Below are 17,984 nucleotides of genomic sequence, written 5' to 3'. Positions count from 1 at the left end.
GTCTCCATAAAGTCTGGATGTGGCGTCTCTTGGTACAAAGATCTCAAATTTGAAAAAATAACAATAATTTCATCTCCTCTCCTCATCGTCCTCCCTAACCCCATACGCATACACACGTGTACATCCAATATGCAAAAGCAGAACAGGAACAAAATAATCACAATAGACATTGCCATTCAGAGTGGGAAAGAGCGGGGAAGGTGACAAATGCCACACAGAGTCACTGGCTTACTGTCACTCTGCAAGCCTGTTTAGCAAATGCTGCAGAGCCCTCTTGACCTGGAGGACAAGGGCTTGATCTGCTCTCTGGAAGCAGCTCCTTTATTGGTCATCATCAGGGCTCTTCGACTCCTCTCTGGAAGGTTCTTCCTTTACTATGATCTTCCCCGATACCAGCAGAAATGAACATCAGGGGAAATGCCCATTTGGGGGTCTATCCAGCTTTCTCATCTCACTGTCTGTTCACAGAAAGTTGGGGCCACAAGGACTGTTTTAACGGCCAAATACTAAAAGAATTTTTTTGGTCCAAATTCATGATATGGTTATATTTAAATATTTATATTTCCCTCAAACTAGAGGATCTCTGACCAATATGTTTCCACTTAGTTCCATGTGCCAGTAACCACATGCAAAGTTCTTTCTGAAATACTTATCTTCTGTCTCATCAGCCCTATTCTCCAAGCCTTTCCCTCTCAACTCAATGGCAAATACCTATTTGGAAAAATACATAAAAATGGTACATCTTTAATCTGATCTTTGCCTTGAGTTGCATTATCTAACTGAGAGGTCTTACCAGACCTTTGATGCTCAAAGTCTTTGTAAAAAACTCATCATTTCGTTTGTGTTTCTAGAAGCACTCAGTTTTTTTCCAATCAGGAAGATCTCAAATTTCTGTAAGCTCTCAAATCCTTTTACTTCTTCATGTAAACTGGCAGATCCTTTCCTGAGATGATCTCTCTCTTCTCAATCTTAACAAACACAGCCAGTACACACTTCTCACATTCTGAGGTCCAGCCTCTTCCCTTAAGCCATAAGTCCACTGTGCATACGGTTTGCCCTCCAAATTAATGCCATCACTAAATGTTTCACGATGGCCAAACATAGATCTCCCTCTTTCCTGCGTGCAATACCAGACACCATCCCACCCACCAAAGAACCCCTAAACCTGGCCAACAGCATATGATTATTACCTAATCTTCTTTCTTTTTTTACACAAGCTCCCCACTTCGTCTAAGTAATTTCTAATACTAACTGCTCCCAAAAGACAAGCTGGAAATCTCCAGGTGAAATGCAGCCATCTGTTTCTCACACTCTAGTTGGGTGTGTCTGGAGCACACTTCCCTCACCTTCCAGCTTTGCCATCGGGAACAATTGCCTCCATCTTACTCCATAAAAGATACATGCCACTTCCAGATATGTCTGTTTGCTGGAACTAGTTTGATGGCCCCGATTTAAATTCAAGGGTGGCTGGGAAATTTAGGGGCACACATATAACATGTGGTGAGGGTTAACTCTCTGTGCCACATTATTGCAAACCAGTTTACCCTTTCAAAACTGCTTTCACATCTGTGGTTTAATGTTAATTTCAACTTTCTCTGCGAAGTGAGGCAGCCAAGTCATGACTCATTCCGGCTTTATGGCTGAGAAATGTTGAAGAATAATTAATATCAAGGCTGCCAAGAACAAAGAGCTTCATTTGGGATCTTAGGGATTGCAATTTGGGAGACACAGATTCAGGTAAAACCAAAAGAGTATTTCGGGGAAGAGAAAAGAGTCAGGGGCTTATAAAGACAAAGGGTTGTCAAACAGGGATGTTAAAGTTGTCTTGCAAGAATTATGATTGGCTCTGATACAAAAAGGAAATATTTCCTTAAGGGATAGGCTGTTACAAGTTATTTCGGGTAAGGGCCCTGTCAGTATGTTGAGTTTCTGGAACATCGTGCAGGTGTTTTGGATGTCTGCAGTAAGACAATAAGTGGTCAAAATTTCAGATTGCATCCGGGCTGAGATGAGCATAAGTCCCACTTCCTCCACGGCTTCCTGGCTTCCTTCTGCTGAGCTCTCTTAGCAATACCTACTCCATTTTGATTTTCCTTGCACAGAAAAGCCTCATCAGTATACACGGGGTTTCGATGGCACTAACTTTTGTAGTGTTTTTATCTGACACACAGAAACCTGTTTGCTTATTCTCCAAATGATATCATTGGGCCCAAATATTCCTGCAGTGATAAAGACACATAATCACAAGAAAGACAGATCACTCCAATAAACTATGACAAGTGCTAAGTGAACCCCTAGCAGAGTCCCCTTGCCTGGTCTGTGGGCTAGGAAGGCTCTCCTGGAACAAGAGATGTTTAGGCTGATGTGTTAGGGATGGGTGGAAATGAGCCGTGTGCAGAGAGGAGAGGAGGAGACTGGGCCAGTCAGAAAGCAGAGGGCAGAGCAGGCCAGGAGGGAGGAGCATGCATCCTTGATATAACTCAAAGGTCAGCAGGGCTGCAGCCCAATGCAGAGGAGACAGCAGCGGGAAGGAAAGACGCGCAGACAGCAGATATAAAAGGTATGGTAGGCCACATAAAGGGCTTCTGAATTTATCCTAAGGACAGAAAATTTAAGCAAACTACTGCCAGACATTCCTCTGTCTTCCTCCAATGCACGACCTGCTTGACCCTCCTGCAGTTTTAACCTTGAAAAACTGGAGGCAAGTGTACTTATCCATCAGATTGAGTTACAAAGCTATAGAACCCGGGGGTTCTATCCAGAATGGATTTCCGCTTTAGAGACGAATGCACCTTCAAATACAAATATTTTTGTGCAGAGTGTAAAAATGAAAAAAAAAAAAATTGAATCTTTTTCAACAAAATGAGCTGCGCTGGAAAAGTTGCAGTATCTAAGGGCACACTTGTTTCTTCTCCAGCGTGTGATTTAGCAATTATGTGATTACACATTGCATGTTTTACAAAGACATCTTTCTGTAATTGCTACAACGGCTAGCTCTTTTGCCCTGATGATGGACTAGGTAACACGTGTAATTGATAGTCTCTGAATCTTTGTTTTCTGTGCAGAGGCAGTATGTAATCTCCAAAAACTGGACATCCTGTATTTGCTAAATAAAGTACAGCTATCGATCATCCTCTTATAAACTCTCATGCCTTTTGCCATTTGCAAAATAACATTGCCCTATTCATTTTGCCCTTATTTATCACGTGATTCTAGCCTTTATCTTCTCCTCATATATATGAAGGGAAATCATTAATGAAGGATTTATGCATAGTGTGGTATCACTGGCTCTCCTCCTGTAATTAAACTTTATTCATATTATTTTGAAAAAATAGCTCTTTGGTTTATTGCATAATAATAATTGTCTTATTAGATTATACTGCTTAGCTTGGCTCACTACCTTCGGTTCTGCCTGACACACTCACACACTGCCTGGTGAAAGCAAGCATGACACCCACTCATATCTGTGGGCACTGTGGGCACTGTGGGCACTGTGGGCACCCTCAAGCCTTATTCCCAGGATCTTCCATTTGGACACCATTTTCCACCCGGTCCTGGCTCATGGTATGTTATCAGGCCTAGGGTGATACTCCTGACTCTTTGCTTTTGCCATTTTATCTCTGATCTTTCTGGGGACTAATTTCTGGATCTACCTTATCCGATTATTTGGGAGACAATACCCACCAGAGGTGACTCCTTCAGGGAAAACTTTTGCTGAAGTAGACTATTGGCTCTTAAGGAAAATAATATAATAAAAATTAAAATAATAGTAATAATAATAATAATAAAGGCATGGTTTCTCTAGCCCTTTGCTCTGTTTTGCATTTAAGTGCCCATTTTCTCCATCTGTCAATGTGGCCCTTCCCTCCACCAAAGCAGTTCTAGGCAATCTAAGTATGCTGTAAGAAATATTTAGTTTAGAAAGTAGTTGACTCAGGACTTCCCTGGTGGTCCAGTGGATAAGATTTCATGCTCCCAATGCAGGGGCCTGGATTTGACAGGGAACTAGATCCCACATGCCGCAACTAAAAGAACCCGCATGCTGCAACTAAAGATCCCGCGTGTCGCACCTAAGACCCGGCACAACCAAATAAATAAATAAATAATAACAAAAAAATAGAAAGTAGTTGACTCAATAGCAAGTCCCTCCTTTGCCCTTTGAGAAACGTGCCGCATCTCCAGACCTCTGGCCTGGATCATGTCTTCTGTGCTCAGAGCTTCTGCCTAGGAATTGAATCTTTTCTTGCTCTATTTTTTTGCATTCTGAATCCATATATTTGATCTCTGTCTACATAAAGGTACCCACCAATTTGTTCTTTCCTCAAAGGAACATACCTTCTTGTATTTGACTGCAGTTCATCATGAATAATGTTTTCCAACAACTTCCCCTGTGTTGTTGAAACAGCCTCACTCCCTCTCTTGAACATTTGGGGGGTCTATTTTGTCATTTTGTTGAAGGCCTGCAGTATCATTTACCACCATGTGGGGAAGAGGGAGACAGAGACCTAACATCACTTCCCAGAATCTACTCAAACGGGCCAGTGCCTGTTTGGACACACAGCCAGATGGTCTGTAAGATATACAAGTAAATCTATGTATTCACATACATAGATAGGCACACATTTTCTAAATGATGATTTTCAAAATTAGGTGGTTCCACATTGCAAAATCTTGTGCAGATGTTTATAGCATATCGATGAATCAGCTGTTCACCCACAACACAGTCACAGGAATATCTGACCCTTCCTTTAGAGGCTAAAAGCAGCTGTTAATGTAGGTCAAAATAATAAAGACAGGTGTTCAATTTAGAAAAAAAAGTTGCCAAATATACTACTTCTGCCTGTTTCTATAAAATATCAACACTTTAAAGTGAATTGTAGTCTTCAGCTATTCATGGCACTAAATATATGGATGATCTGAAAGAAATTGAAAATGGCTACAAGGTCATCTTCTTTGGGCCCAATTGTTTTAACATGAGGAAACATGACCTAACTCACATCTCTAGATCACCATCATCATCACCATCATCACCATCATCACCACCATCATCATCACCATCATCATCACCACCATCATCACCATCACCATCACTACCACCACCATCACCATCATCATCACCACCATCATCACCATTATCACCACCGTCATCATCACCACCATCATCACCACCACCGTCACTACCATCACCATCACCATCATCACCATCATCACCATTATCACCACCATCACCATCACTACCACCACCATCACCATCATCACCATCATCATCACCATCATTGTCACCACCATCACCATCACTACCACCACCATCACCATTATCACCACCATCACCATCACTACCACCACCATCACCATCATCACCATCATCGTCACCATCATCATCACCACCATCACCATCACTACCACCACCATTATCACCACCATCACCATCACTACCACCACCATCACCATCATCACCATCATCACCATCATCACCACCACCACCATCACTACCACCACCATCACCATCATCATCATCATTCTCATAACCATCTCCATTATCTTCATCATAAGTTCTAGCTGTGCCAGAACTATGCTAAGTGCTGGAAATAATGATCAACAAGACAGACAAAAGCCTAGTTTTATAAACTGTATGTTCTAGCGACAAGGATAATTAAGGAAATAATTAAGCAAATAATTAGAAACACAAATATTTTTAATTAGTATGCTAGGAAGGAGCAGTAGTTTGTGCAGGGAGAATTCATAACTTGAGTGCTTGACCTCAGCTCAAGGACCAAGAAAGTCTTCTCCGAAGCAGTGGAATTTAAGCCAAAGTCTGACATGTAAGGAGGAATAACCATGGGGAGAAAAATGGAAGAGTAGACCCACAGAGGGAACAGACTATGTGAAAACTCTGAATTAAGAGGAGCTCATTAAAACTGCATTAGTTAGAGGAGTCAGATAGGAAGCAGCCAGATCTTTCAGGTTCCTGATGGCCATAGTGAGTTCTGAGAGAACTGGACAGCTGTCAGATGATCTTAAGTGGGGATCCCTCATTTAAAAACAACATTCTGGCTACAGTGTGGAGAATATATTGGAGGGAGCAATTATAAGACAATGGGAAGGAAACTATTATCTCTTAAAAAGGGACAGTGGAATCTGTCAGTCCATGCCTCTACATAAGAATTTGCTTTCTATATTTCCAAAAGTATTATATTAATGGGTCCCAGGTGTTTCTTTGTAGATGAACTCATTCATTCATTCATTCAATTTTCCCTTTGTTGTGCACTGACCCCATGTAAGGCACTGTGGTTCACAGGGAGCATAGACAACCCCAGCCCCCAAGAAGCCCTCTGAGAGAGACAGGCAAATGATTTAAAGTCGGATGGGTGCTATCACAGGTTTAGGCAGGAAACAAAAGTTACATTGGAAAAGGCGTCTAACCAGGTACAGCTCCAGAGAGGTAATGCTCTAGATGCATAGAATTAAAGAAAGAATCAAAATTAGCCTAAATCAAAATTAGTCAGTGCTCCGATGGGCATTGACTCTTTTCCATAACTTGTTAGTTGGGGCTTAGGAGAATTGAAGACAAAACTCCCAAACACTATTTTTAACAATTATATCACCTTTGGGGTTTTAAAAAAGGGATACCGTGTTTTTAACTGTGTTCCTTAATGCTCACCATATTAATTGCCTAAATATGCGCTTGCTGAGGTTCCTAAATCTTGTTTTAATCAGGCCTCATTTTTTTTTTACCCAAATGCATTTTCTATTCCTCTTCAGTCCCTCCTCTTTCTTGCATTTAGCTCTGACTCCTTAATACCTTTTATTAGTCAGAGAGTACGAGATTGCATTTGACAGAACCTCAACTTCAATGGTTTAATCAAAGATGAAACGTGATTGATGTACCTAGTTGATAATTTCAAACGGCACCAGTTCCAGGCAACCCTGAATACAGAAATCAAAATATGTCCTGGAGACCTGGTCTCTCCCACCCCCTCACTCTTAGTCCCTTTCTCGAGCTCCCACTCCTGCGACCTTTCCACATGGAGACAAACTAGCCGCAAGCAGTCCCAAGATTACAGCCAGACAGTGTATCAAACACAAGAGAAAGTAATCTTTCCTTTCCCAGTAGCTGGACCAAAGTCCAGAACCGAGCTCCATAGGGTCCCATGGTGGTCAGAGAATTCGTGATAGCCAGGAGTATGTTATCTGGCCAAGTGGCAGCCATACATGTGTCTCTGGAAGAGGAGTGTGGGTGGCATCTGGTCCACCCAGAGCAAGTGGGCTAACAGGGCAGGCTCTGCAGGAGAGCACTGCAGTGTCCACACCACAATGGGCAACGATACAGGGCAGCGTCTGCTACCCTCCTCCCAGGACACAGCTGCTCACTCTCATCTCCCATCTTTGCTAGCTTGCTTCTCATCAGCCATCTCCTCCAGGACTGGCAGGGATGACATCACCCACATCTGTTAAGTCCAGAACCCATCTTGCTGGGTGTTGCTTCCACATTTTTTTCACATCTGCTTTTATCTTGGACCTGGAATCTGTGGACTTACAGGCTTTTGACTTGAACCCCATTTTTCTACTAGTTGTATTCTGAATATATTATAGGGTGTTCTGGTCATTCCTGGAGAGAGTGGTTATTGACATTTGGGATCATTCTGGAAAAAAAAAACTCCATGTACCCAAAACCAGGTACTCAGAAGGTAGGAGGACAGGGACTTGTATTCTTGGGCTGAAATAACAAAAACTGAAGATGGTTAGTTGTCTGCTAAAAGACGAGTGCTCCCTTGGTCTTGGGCAAGGAAAGAGAGACACTGGTCGGGAAGCAAATGATGCTTATCTCATGGTTTCTTTTTTTTAAAATTATTTTTATTTATGTAGTTTAATGTATTTTAAAAAAATTATTGGAGTATAGTTAATTTACAATGTTGTGCTAGTTTCAGGTGTATATCAAAGTGAATCAGTTATATACATTTTTTTCCTTTATAGGTAATTACAGAATATTGAGTAGATTATTTTCCCTTATAGGTGATTACAGAATAATTACCCTTATAGGTAATTTTCCCTTGTAGGTAATTATAGAATATTGAGTAGAATTCCCTGTACTAAATAGTAGGTCTTTGTTGATTATCTATTTTATATGTAGTAGTGTATATATGTTAATCCCAAACTCCTAATTTATCACTTCCACTCACATTTCCTCTCTGGTAACCATAAGTTTGATTTCGAGATCTATGAGTCTGTTTCTGTTTTGTAAATAAGTTCATTTGTATCATTTTTAATTAGTTTCCACACATAAGTAATATCGTATGATATTTGTCTTTCTTGGTGTGACTTACTTCACTTAGTATGATAATCTCTAGGTCCATCCATGTTGCTGCAAATGGCATTATCTCATTCTTTTTTATGGCTGAGTAGTATTCCATTGTATATATGTACCACATCTTCTTTATCCATTCATCTGTTAATGGACATTTAGGTTGCTTCCATGTCTTGGCTATTGTGAATAGTGCTGCAATGAACATTGGGGTGCATGTATCTTTTTGAATTATGTTTTTTTCCAGATATATGCCCAGGAGTGGGATTGATGGGTCATATAGTAGTTCTATATTTAGTTTTTTTGAGGAACCCCCATACTGTTCTCTATAGTGGCTGCACCAACTTACATTCCCACCAACAATGTAGGAGGGTTCCCTTTTCTCCACAACCTCTCCAGCATTTATTGTTTGTAGATTTTTTTCATGGTTTCTTGATAAGTACTTCTTTGTTTCCCCATTGGTCCTCCAGAGCTTTAGCAGAGTTTTCTCTAAAACCTTGTTGGGAACCAGTTAGGAATGCAGAATTTCCAACCTCATCCCAAGCCTACTGAATCAGAGCCTGCAGTATATAACAAGGCTGCCAGGTGATTTGTAATCTCTTTACAGTTAGATAAACACTGCTTTGAAATTTTTAGTCTCAAGTACACTGGTCTACAGGACATAAGGAGAGATTCAAGACTCTACATTTGGCCATAGTGTTAATGGGGCATAAATATCAATATTTAGCAAGCTCTCCCCACAGCAAGGAAAATTTCAAGGGAGAAACGTTAGACCTACATGAATGTCCTTTCCCTACATGAAAACTCTCCCTTCATTGCCAATATTGGAAGACTAAAAAAAAAGAAAGTCATATTTTCTTACATATAGATGGATGTGAAATGAATGACCCCGTAAACCTGACTGTCAGTCTTGGCCACTTACCCACAGTCTGACTCTGCTCTCCAACCCCTTCCCCAGCCTCTGCCCTGGTTTCTGAAATTATCATTTATTACCTGCTCAGCTAGTGGAATGGAATATTCTGTTTCCATTTCCTTTGGCATGAGAGCCAATCCCAATGTTGCTAACTAAAATCAAACTAGATGTGCTAAGAATTTTATTGACTATTTTTTGTAACAACTTGAGTTACCAGGCGGCTCAAACCAAATTCATGAAAAATTAAAGCATAGGAGATTTAAGCCAGAAGCTATTTAAACAGGCTTAAAAAGTTACCACAGGAAAAGAACAGGATCATTGTGTTTGAGTGTAAAAATAAGAAGTTAAGCTGAACTGAGGAGAGAAAACCTGCCTCTTGACCTATAGATTTATCTCTTAAAGGAAGTTTCAGCTGTTTTACTCTTTGGGGAATTAAAGATGAACTAATATATAAATATAAACGCACTGAATTGGCAAACTTCCCATATAGTGTGCTGAAAAATCATTTTGTAGAGCTGTATAATTTGCAAACAGACTGTGAAGTGGGGAAAAAGCATGTGTCTATGGATGAGATTGAGCTGGCTTCAAATCCCCGTGAGCCATCCACTGGGGCAAGTGCTTCAGCTCCCAGAGCTGGACTCCTTATCTATAAAATTAAAGTAGTAATAAAACCCATAAAAAGATTAAATGAGATTATTGATTTATAGAGCTCGGCATATATTACAGATATTCAGTAAAAGGGAGCTAGTGAATTAGGATAAAAAAAAAAGTTGATAGAGAAGTCATGGCAGAAGGGAGACACTGTGTGATATTTGTCAATTCACTTTAAACAAAAAAAAGAAAATCACCTCCATTTTCACATTTGAGACTCACAGACAACCTTTGGAGCAGGGAAGATAGACATTAGTTCAAGTTAACAGATGCAGATGGAACATTGTTTGGCAGAGTCAGGGCTGGACCCCAGCTTCCAGACATTGACAGTCTGGGGACTTTAACCAGAGCTGTTCCTCCCCCAGACTTCGGCTACCCTGCATTTGCGTCCATGAGGGCTGTGCCCTGTGGCCCCTGCTCCTTGCCAACCAAGTTTCCCACCAAGATAGCTGAGAGATAGAAGAAAAAAGGAGCTCTGCATGGAATCCACAGAATGCTGGCTCCACAAGGCAGGCGTTCTTTTCTGTACCACAGATTCATCCCAAGTTCTTGAAACAGTGTCTCCTACGTAGTAGGCATCGGATATATTTCTTGGGATAATCACTAAGCACATATTAAAAAGGAAAGGTGGGCAGCCTACCCAGTCTGCCTGCTCTAGGCAATTTGTGTCTGGGAAGGATAGGAATCTGTTACCTTCTGCGAATATTTAGTGGAGATTGATGAGTAGTTCTCAAATATTAGTTTAAATAGAAGAATCCTCTGAGGTCCTCATCAAAACTGTGGACTTCTGTTCTCCATCACTCTAAGTCAGCTGGCCCAGGTGGTCCCCAGGGGGTCCAATGTGGTCTACGAATTGAGATCCCTGAGTTAGATTCCAGCAAAGGTGTGTCTCTGTGTGTGTCTGTGTGTCTGTGTGTATGCGCACGTGCACACACACGTGTGATTGTGTATCTGTGTGCTCTAGTGGGCAGGGAAGGAGGGAGGTAGAAGATACCAAGTGATGAAGAGAACATGCAAATGTGTGGAACTTCCTACTTAGGAGGTTGGTAAATTCTTTCCCTTTATTTTTATGTCCCTTCAGAAGAAAAGGTCAAGATTGGCTAGAACCTTAACTTCCCATTATCATTTTATTCCCTTGCTTCCTCCACTGCCCCCTTTTCTGTCCCCAACCACTCCCTTAATGAGCCCTTGAAGTCAGTAAGAAAAGAAAACAGGCCTCATCAATTTCCCTAATGACTCTTTCAAAAAGCCTTTTTTAACCTTTTATTTTTAGACCTTTTCAAACAGTGTCCCTATTAGAGGAGTCTCAAAGGCTCCATGGGATTTATGGAAACTTTCATTAAGAAAAATAGGTGATGATTTCAAGGACAGTGTCACATTTCATTAAAAGAGCTATTTTTAAAGTTATGGGTAAGTAGACAAAGTTTCATTAAGTAGTTAAGCAGATTCACAGTGGGAGCTGGAGGTTGGCAGGAGCACTGCCCACTGTAACAGGCTTACAGGTGAAATCTGATACTTAGTAGCCCTAAGCCCTTATGGAGGTGCTTAAGTGCTCGAGGATGAACCACCTCCCTGACAGTTTCTTTACTATTGTTCAAAATTTTGGATTAAAATTACAGTATCTGTAAATAAAACTCAGTGTCTGTCCCTAGTAGTTAGAAAGGCATCCAACAACCATTGAGTTCCTTCACTTTGATAATCATTGAGAACTTCGGGTCTTATTATTTTACTTCTCCTTAGAGCCTTTCACATGGTCTTTCTTTATTTCCTTTTCTCTTTCTTTCTTTCTTTCTTTCTTTCTTTCTTTCTTCCTTTCTTTCTTTCTCTTTCTCCCTCTCTTTCTTTGTTTTTCTTTCTTTCTTTCATTTCTTAGACTATACTTATAAACGGTCATTTTTATTTACTACCTGTATTAGTCAGCTCAGGCTACCACAACAAAATCCCATAGACTGGGTGGGTAAACAACAGAAATTTATTTCTCATAGTTCTGCAGGCTGGAAGTCCAAGATCAAGGTGTCAGCCAATTCAGTTCCTGTGAAGACCCTCTTCCTGGCTTATAGACAGCTGCCTTTTTGATGTGCAATCACATGGCCTTTCTTTATTGTATGCTGGCAAAGAGGGAGAGCTCTCTCTTCCTCTTCTTATAAGGCCATCAATGGTATCATATTACAACCCTACGCTTATGACCTCATCTAACCTTAATTACTTCCTAAAAGCCTTGTCTCTAAATACAGTCACGTCAGGGATTTCAGTGTAGTGAATTTAGGGGGACACACATCAAACCACAGCATTACCCAACTCTTAAAGCACTGTCCTCATTTTCCAATTTTCTAATATTCCCACAAGAAGAAGTAAACCATTTGTGCAAGTCACCCAACGGTCATATGTGTATTCATTCAATAAAACTGTATGTTAATATCCTACTCTATGTTGGGCTGTATACTGGGATCTGGGATTACCCTAACTACTAAGACTTGATTTCTACCCTTATGAAATATAATATGGAGAGGCAGACACTTAAAAATTAAGGGCAAGAGAATATTAGTGATGTGATTACAGAAATGGTTCTGTTACTGAACACAAGTGCCCGATGCACAGTGAGGCCAAAAAACCCAAAATGTCAGAGTTTGGAGCAGAGAAGTGTTTATTGCAGGGCCAAGCAAGGAGAATGGGTGGCTTGTGCTCAAAAACCCTGAACTCCCTGATGGTTTTCGAGGAGAAGCCTTTATAGGCAACAATTGTGGTGAGGGCTGCAGGGTGTGTGGCTTTCTTCTGATTGGTTGGTGGTGAGGTAACAGGGCGGTGCTCCAGGAATCTTGTGCCCAGCCTGAAGTTACCATCCTCCACCTGACTGGGGGCCTTAGTTCTTGCAGAAGAGCTCAAAGAAATCATTATGTGTATTCCTTGAGGTGGAACCAGGACCCTGCCCCATGGTGCACTATTATTTCTTGACTGCTTCTCCCTTGTTTCTGCATCCCCTCCCTTCCCTAACTAGCAACTGTTTGAATCTGCCCTTTGGAACTCAGGGAAGGTCAAGGAGGCCGAATGAAGCCTATTTCCTACAAACAAGAAACAGGGGACACAGAAAGTACCCAGGAGGGCCCCACAGGGTCCTGCTCAGTTTCTGTTTCATCATACTGAGGGTACAAAGAAGGGGGTCCTCACTTATGACTGTAAATGAGGATTCCGGGGAGTCTGGAAATGTTAGCAGAAAAGGATGTGGTGAGTAAAAGGAAGGCAAGAAAAAATCTGCAGATGATTTGGAGGATCTAGAAGCTGGGCTAGAAGTGGGTGGTGGGTGATTCAGTGAGGCCATAAAACCAGCATTTCTGACAGGCCCTGGGTTATAGAAGACCTTATATGTCTTGCTGAAGAGCAACTTCTTTGTCCTGAAGGCGTTAAGTCTATTTTAACAATAAAGCACAGTGCTTGAAATATGAATTGGGTTGGAGAAATGTGGGATTGGGGCAAGAGTGGGTGTTGCAATTGAGTAAGAATTTAGCATTATAGTTGCTAGTGACCTGTCCTTTCATCAGGGGACTATTGAATGAATAGGGGCTCTGAATGGGCTGGAAATTACAGTGTATCCACTTGTAGGACATTCCTCATTGTTTCTCAATTAATCCTGTGCCATCATCAATATTTAAGAGTCACTCAGGCTTGCAAATTCAATTTATACCAAAAATAGTCTATGAGGTAACTACTCTCAATTATTACACAATTAATCACCAGTCAGGTATGGTTGGAAAGACATTTTAACTTACTTTTAGAAATCAAATCATTAAATATATTTGTAACAGAGGAGACAGAAGAAGTTCTAGATCTCCCTACCACAGCAGGAACTTGTTCATGATGATTGTCCCTAATTTTAATATCATTGGAATTCAGTAGACATAGTCAGCGCTGAAATCTGACACTGGGCTGGTACAGAAAGGAAGGTCAAAAACCCACCCAAGAAAGATGTGAACAGCAGCCAACAGAAAGCCAAGCTTCAAGGACTCTTTCTGTTGATAGAATTGCCTAGAAATCCAAAATGTAGATTCTGCTCTCCATATGTCTTCTTTCTCTGTCTTAATGTACTTTTTTTCTCTGTAACTTTTTATTTTTATTTACTTATTTTTTACTGAAGGATAGTGAAGTAGAGTTGGTTTACAATGTTGTGCCCATCTCTGCTGTACAGCAAAGTGGCTCAGTTATACACAGACATACTTTTTTTTTAAATATTCTTTTCCATTATGGTTCATCCCAGGAGATTGGATAAAATTCCCTCTGCTATACAGTAGAACTTTACTGTTTATCCATTCTATTCTATAATAGTTTGTATCTACCAACCCCATTAATATACTTCTTTTCGTCTCTTGACTTCAAAAGAAAGAAAGCAACAAACAAAAAATTCTGCCTCTGTTTTCATACCCCTTCAACTCTCGGCAATTTTTAAGCACTTGGGTTTATGCTACCGTGTGGATTATCCCATTCGTGTCCATGTGACTAACTGGGGACACCACATACACCCAGGCAAGCTAGCCCCAAGAGAATAATTTGGAATCCAACAAAGCTATGGGGCAGTAGGAGGTGGTGGTTTTGGATTGGGAGGAGGATACTAAAAATCTTAATCCAGACCATACCTCTTCTTCATTCAGTTGTTAATGATTTGCCTGGGGTCAAAATTATACTTGCGGATGAATTTAGTAGTTGTCTTTATTTTGTCATCTTCAGTGATAGAGCTAAATCACAGACTTCAATTGTTTTTCTTAATAAGCAAAAATATACTATATAATATTCCTTGTCTTTCAAAGTAGCCTTTGATTATTGCCCCAATGAATCTTTTCAGAAATACGGTGGATGGGTGAACTGTAGAAAAAGCCAAGGTGCTGTATATTTTCCAAGTACTGGATTCACAGAGAATAATGTGGTAATGATTTCCTGTTTACTAAAGTTTTTAGATGTGCAGTTTTGGAGCTGGCAACATGCAACCTCTGGCTACTTCATCTTAATTACTTAAATGGAGAATTTCTGTCTGCGTTCTATTACTGATTTTCCTGTTTCATAACCAAGGAAGTATAGTTCAAATTAGAAAGTGTCTTGCCAAAACCTATAAGAAAAGCCATTTCTCCTTGATGTGCAGTGACTTGTTTGAATCTCTGTAGTGGGCCTTAAGAGACCTATATTTTGTCTTTGGAAGCAGGCTCAACACAGAGTTGATTCATAACTTTAGCTGAGGGGACACTTTGAGGTACCAAATGCCTGAATTATTTTTATGTGGATAATGTAAGTGGGGCCTCTGCTCCATCATAGCCAGCTTTTCCCAGCCTGAGCTCAGAATTCCCATTTTGATTTTTTAAAATTAATAATTATTAATGAGTTTGCTTCTCCATTTATAAAAGTAACACATGCTCAATTTATATAATACAATATACATAAAGAGAAAATAAAAATCTCTCATAATCTTGCCATTATTTTGGTATTTAAAAGACCACTCATATATGTATTTATCCAACTATCTATTTATCCATCCATCCATCAGTCCATCTGTTACCGAACTCAGGTTCAGCTGTTCACCACTCAAAAGTCAATAATTGAGAGGCAAGTGTCAGTAGAAAGGAAAGGTGCTTTAATCAGAAAAGCTGGCAATTTGGGGAGAAGGTGGACTCATGTCCTAAGACCACCTCCCAAGATTCTGCTCAGCCATGACAGTTTTTAAAGGGAAAAATGGGAGAGGGGGGCGGATCTCAGTGAATCACGAAGGCAGGAGGTTGGGTTCTGCATCTTTCTACATTGCATGCAGACTGGCTGACTCTCTCTTCAGATGTTATCTTGCCCTGTGATCTGCCTGCAAGATTGCTAAAGGGGCTGCTGGGTGTAGAGAGCTAGTCATTCTTTAACTGCTTAATTCATCATTCTTTAACTACTTAACTCTTCATTCTTACTTCTTTTTATCTAGGAAAAGAATCAGCAGGTTAGGCAAGGCATGGTGTGTGTTCAGGAGAGCTTAAGTCAGGAGTTATGTTAAATTGTCTAGTGATCTCATTCCTATAATTAGGTTCTTTTAAGGTGAGATGGGAACATAAATGGACAAACAAGAAGGGGGCAAAAGAGCTACTTTCACATCTATCTGTTCACTCATACATACTCCATTTTACGAATGTATTTAAGGCAGTTGATTTTATATTATAAAAATTTCCCCATCACATTATTAAAACATACATCAAAAAAATGGTTTTTCATGTCAGTGACAATTTTTACTTTGAAAATATAGAAAAGAAATTAAGGGACAGGTATTGCAATGTGTATATATCATATGTGTATGTGTGTAAATAGCATGCATCATGCTTGCAACAGGCAAATAAGCCTTTTTGTTGTTTGGTTGGCTTTGCATTCTACTTTGTCTGTGCTAGCCTTCCTCCAATTAGAGGAGAAGTTGATTATGTGGAGTATATAATTTTGAGGTTGAAAGTGAGCTCAAAGACCATCTGGCCATGTGGATTTCAAATCTCAAGGGTTCGAAGAAAACACCTCAGGGGTTGCCTTGGGCAACGGGGCTTCGCTGCCTATTGCCAGAGCTGCTTCACTTCTGTGTTCTATAAATAGTGTTGTTTCACAAGATGATCTGTGTGTGTGTGTAAAGGTTTCTACCTTCCAAAAAATTATTGGAAACCCTTGATACTGTTCAACTTCTCAAGGTGATTGTTTCTGCAGCAGGCCTATCGGTGGCTCTATAGAGGCTACTTAATCTCCCTGATGATTTTCAGCTAAACATGCAAGTACAGAAGCCCTCTCTCCAAGGTGGGAGCCCAAAAGATTCTAGAAAAATCCACCACCTCATGCTAGTGAATGCTACTTTAGGAATCCAGGTGTATATTCCTTTGTGGGTCAAATGCACAAACAGCATGAGAAGAATTTTGCTAGGAGCTTCTGAGAAAGAAGGTTCCTCATCCTTGAGGAAAAAAAAATAGAAAAGATAAACTCTCTTCCTACCTGCTATTGTGAGGCCTGGAACAGCTGCCATATGTCCCGACATCAGCCTGAAGGTGAGCCATTTATAGAGGAAGGGAGAGCTCAGAGAACCACAGAGACATGGAAACAGACCCCCAACTGAATCTCACCTACTCCCTGCCTTCCCCACTCCACCCTCAACTCCCAAATATTTTGTTTTGTTACCATAAAGAGTTACACCAATGGGACTTGGGTTTCCTGCTGTATATCTGCTGATGTAAAATGTGATTCTCACCAGGCCTGCAGACCAAACATTCCTGCTCAAGCTTAGTAACCTGCTGGGTGTTGCCAAAGAGAACTAGGCTGGGGTTGGGACTTCCCTGGTGGTCCAGTGGTTAAGACTCCATGCTCCCAATGAAGGGGACATGGGTTTGATCCCTGGTCAGGGAACTAAGATCCCACATGCTGCATGGAGTAGCCAAAGGGGAAAAAAAAGAACTAGGCTGTGGTCAGAGGACCTGAATGTGATTCCGGGTGAAATCACCTACCTAATTTTTCTTCCTGTGAAAATTGCCTAATCCTTGTATATCTCACTATCACATAAGTGAATTGATGGTAACTATCTACAGAATACCTAGGTCACAGGATTGCTACAATGCCCACATTAACGGATGGGCTGTGTCATACAAAATGTAGGGTGGCATTCTCTCATCGCAGATAGCTAGAGGACACTAATAAGAGTTGCCATTCAGGGAGCCTACCGTATGCCAGGGCCTCCACTAAATATTTCACTTTCATGCTCACGAAAAATATATGAGGTATGTTTTATATTTGAAACTCTTAAGACCAGAGGTGTTTCAGAACCCAAAATGTTCTGGGTTTTAGAAAGGTGACAAGACGCATGTGCTAGGCATAATGTTTCATGCCCTCCAGGATCTGTGCAGCGCACCGTCTTCAAACCCAGTGACATGTCTGCTAAAGACTATAAAACCAGAAAAGCAGTAAGCAGACAGGATCCTATTCCATTACTCAGAATATCTAACTATCCTCAAAGTGGTTTTGGCTTTTTTTTTTTATGATTAAAAAAAAATGTTTTGGCAACCCCAACTCATAGGGCTCTTTTCATCAACCGGTATGGGGTCATAAATGATTATATATACATAGCAATTCATGCTAAGATATTTT

The 17,984-nt window shown here is 40.6% G+C and overlaps 1 protein-coding gene across 1 annotated transcript in view; it reads left to right on the top strand.

Moving 5' to 3' along the window:
• CNTNAP5 (contactin associated protein family member 5) overlaps positions 1–17,984 on the top strand; it is an 829,028-nt gene that overhangs the window by 294,250 nt on the left and 516,794 nt on the right. The window lies entirely within an intron of this gene.

Source organism: Balaenoptera musculus, chromosome 7, assembly GCF_009873245.2.
Source record: "Balaenoptera musculus isolate JJ_BM4_2016_0621 chromosome 7, mBalMus1.pri.v3, whole genome shotgun sequence".
Lineage (NCBI taxonomy): Eukaryota > Metazoa > Chordata > Mammalia > Artiodactyla > Balaenopteridae > Balaenoptera > Balaenoptera musculus.
Note: the sequence above shows the minus strand (reverse complement) of the source record. Positions and strands in the feature narration are given on the sequence as shown.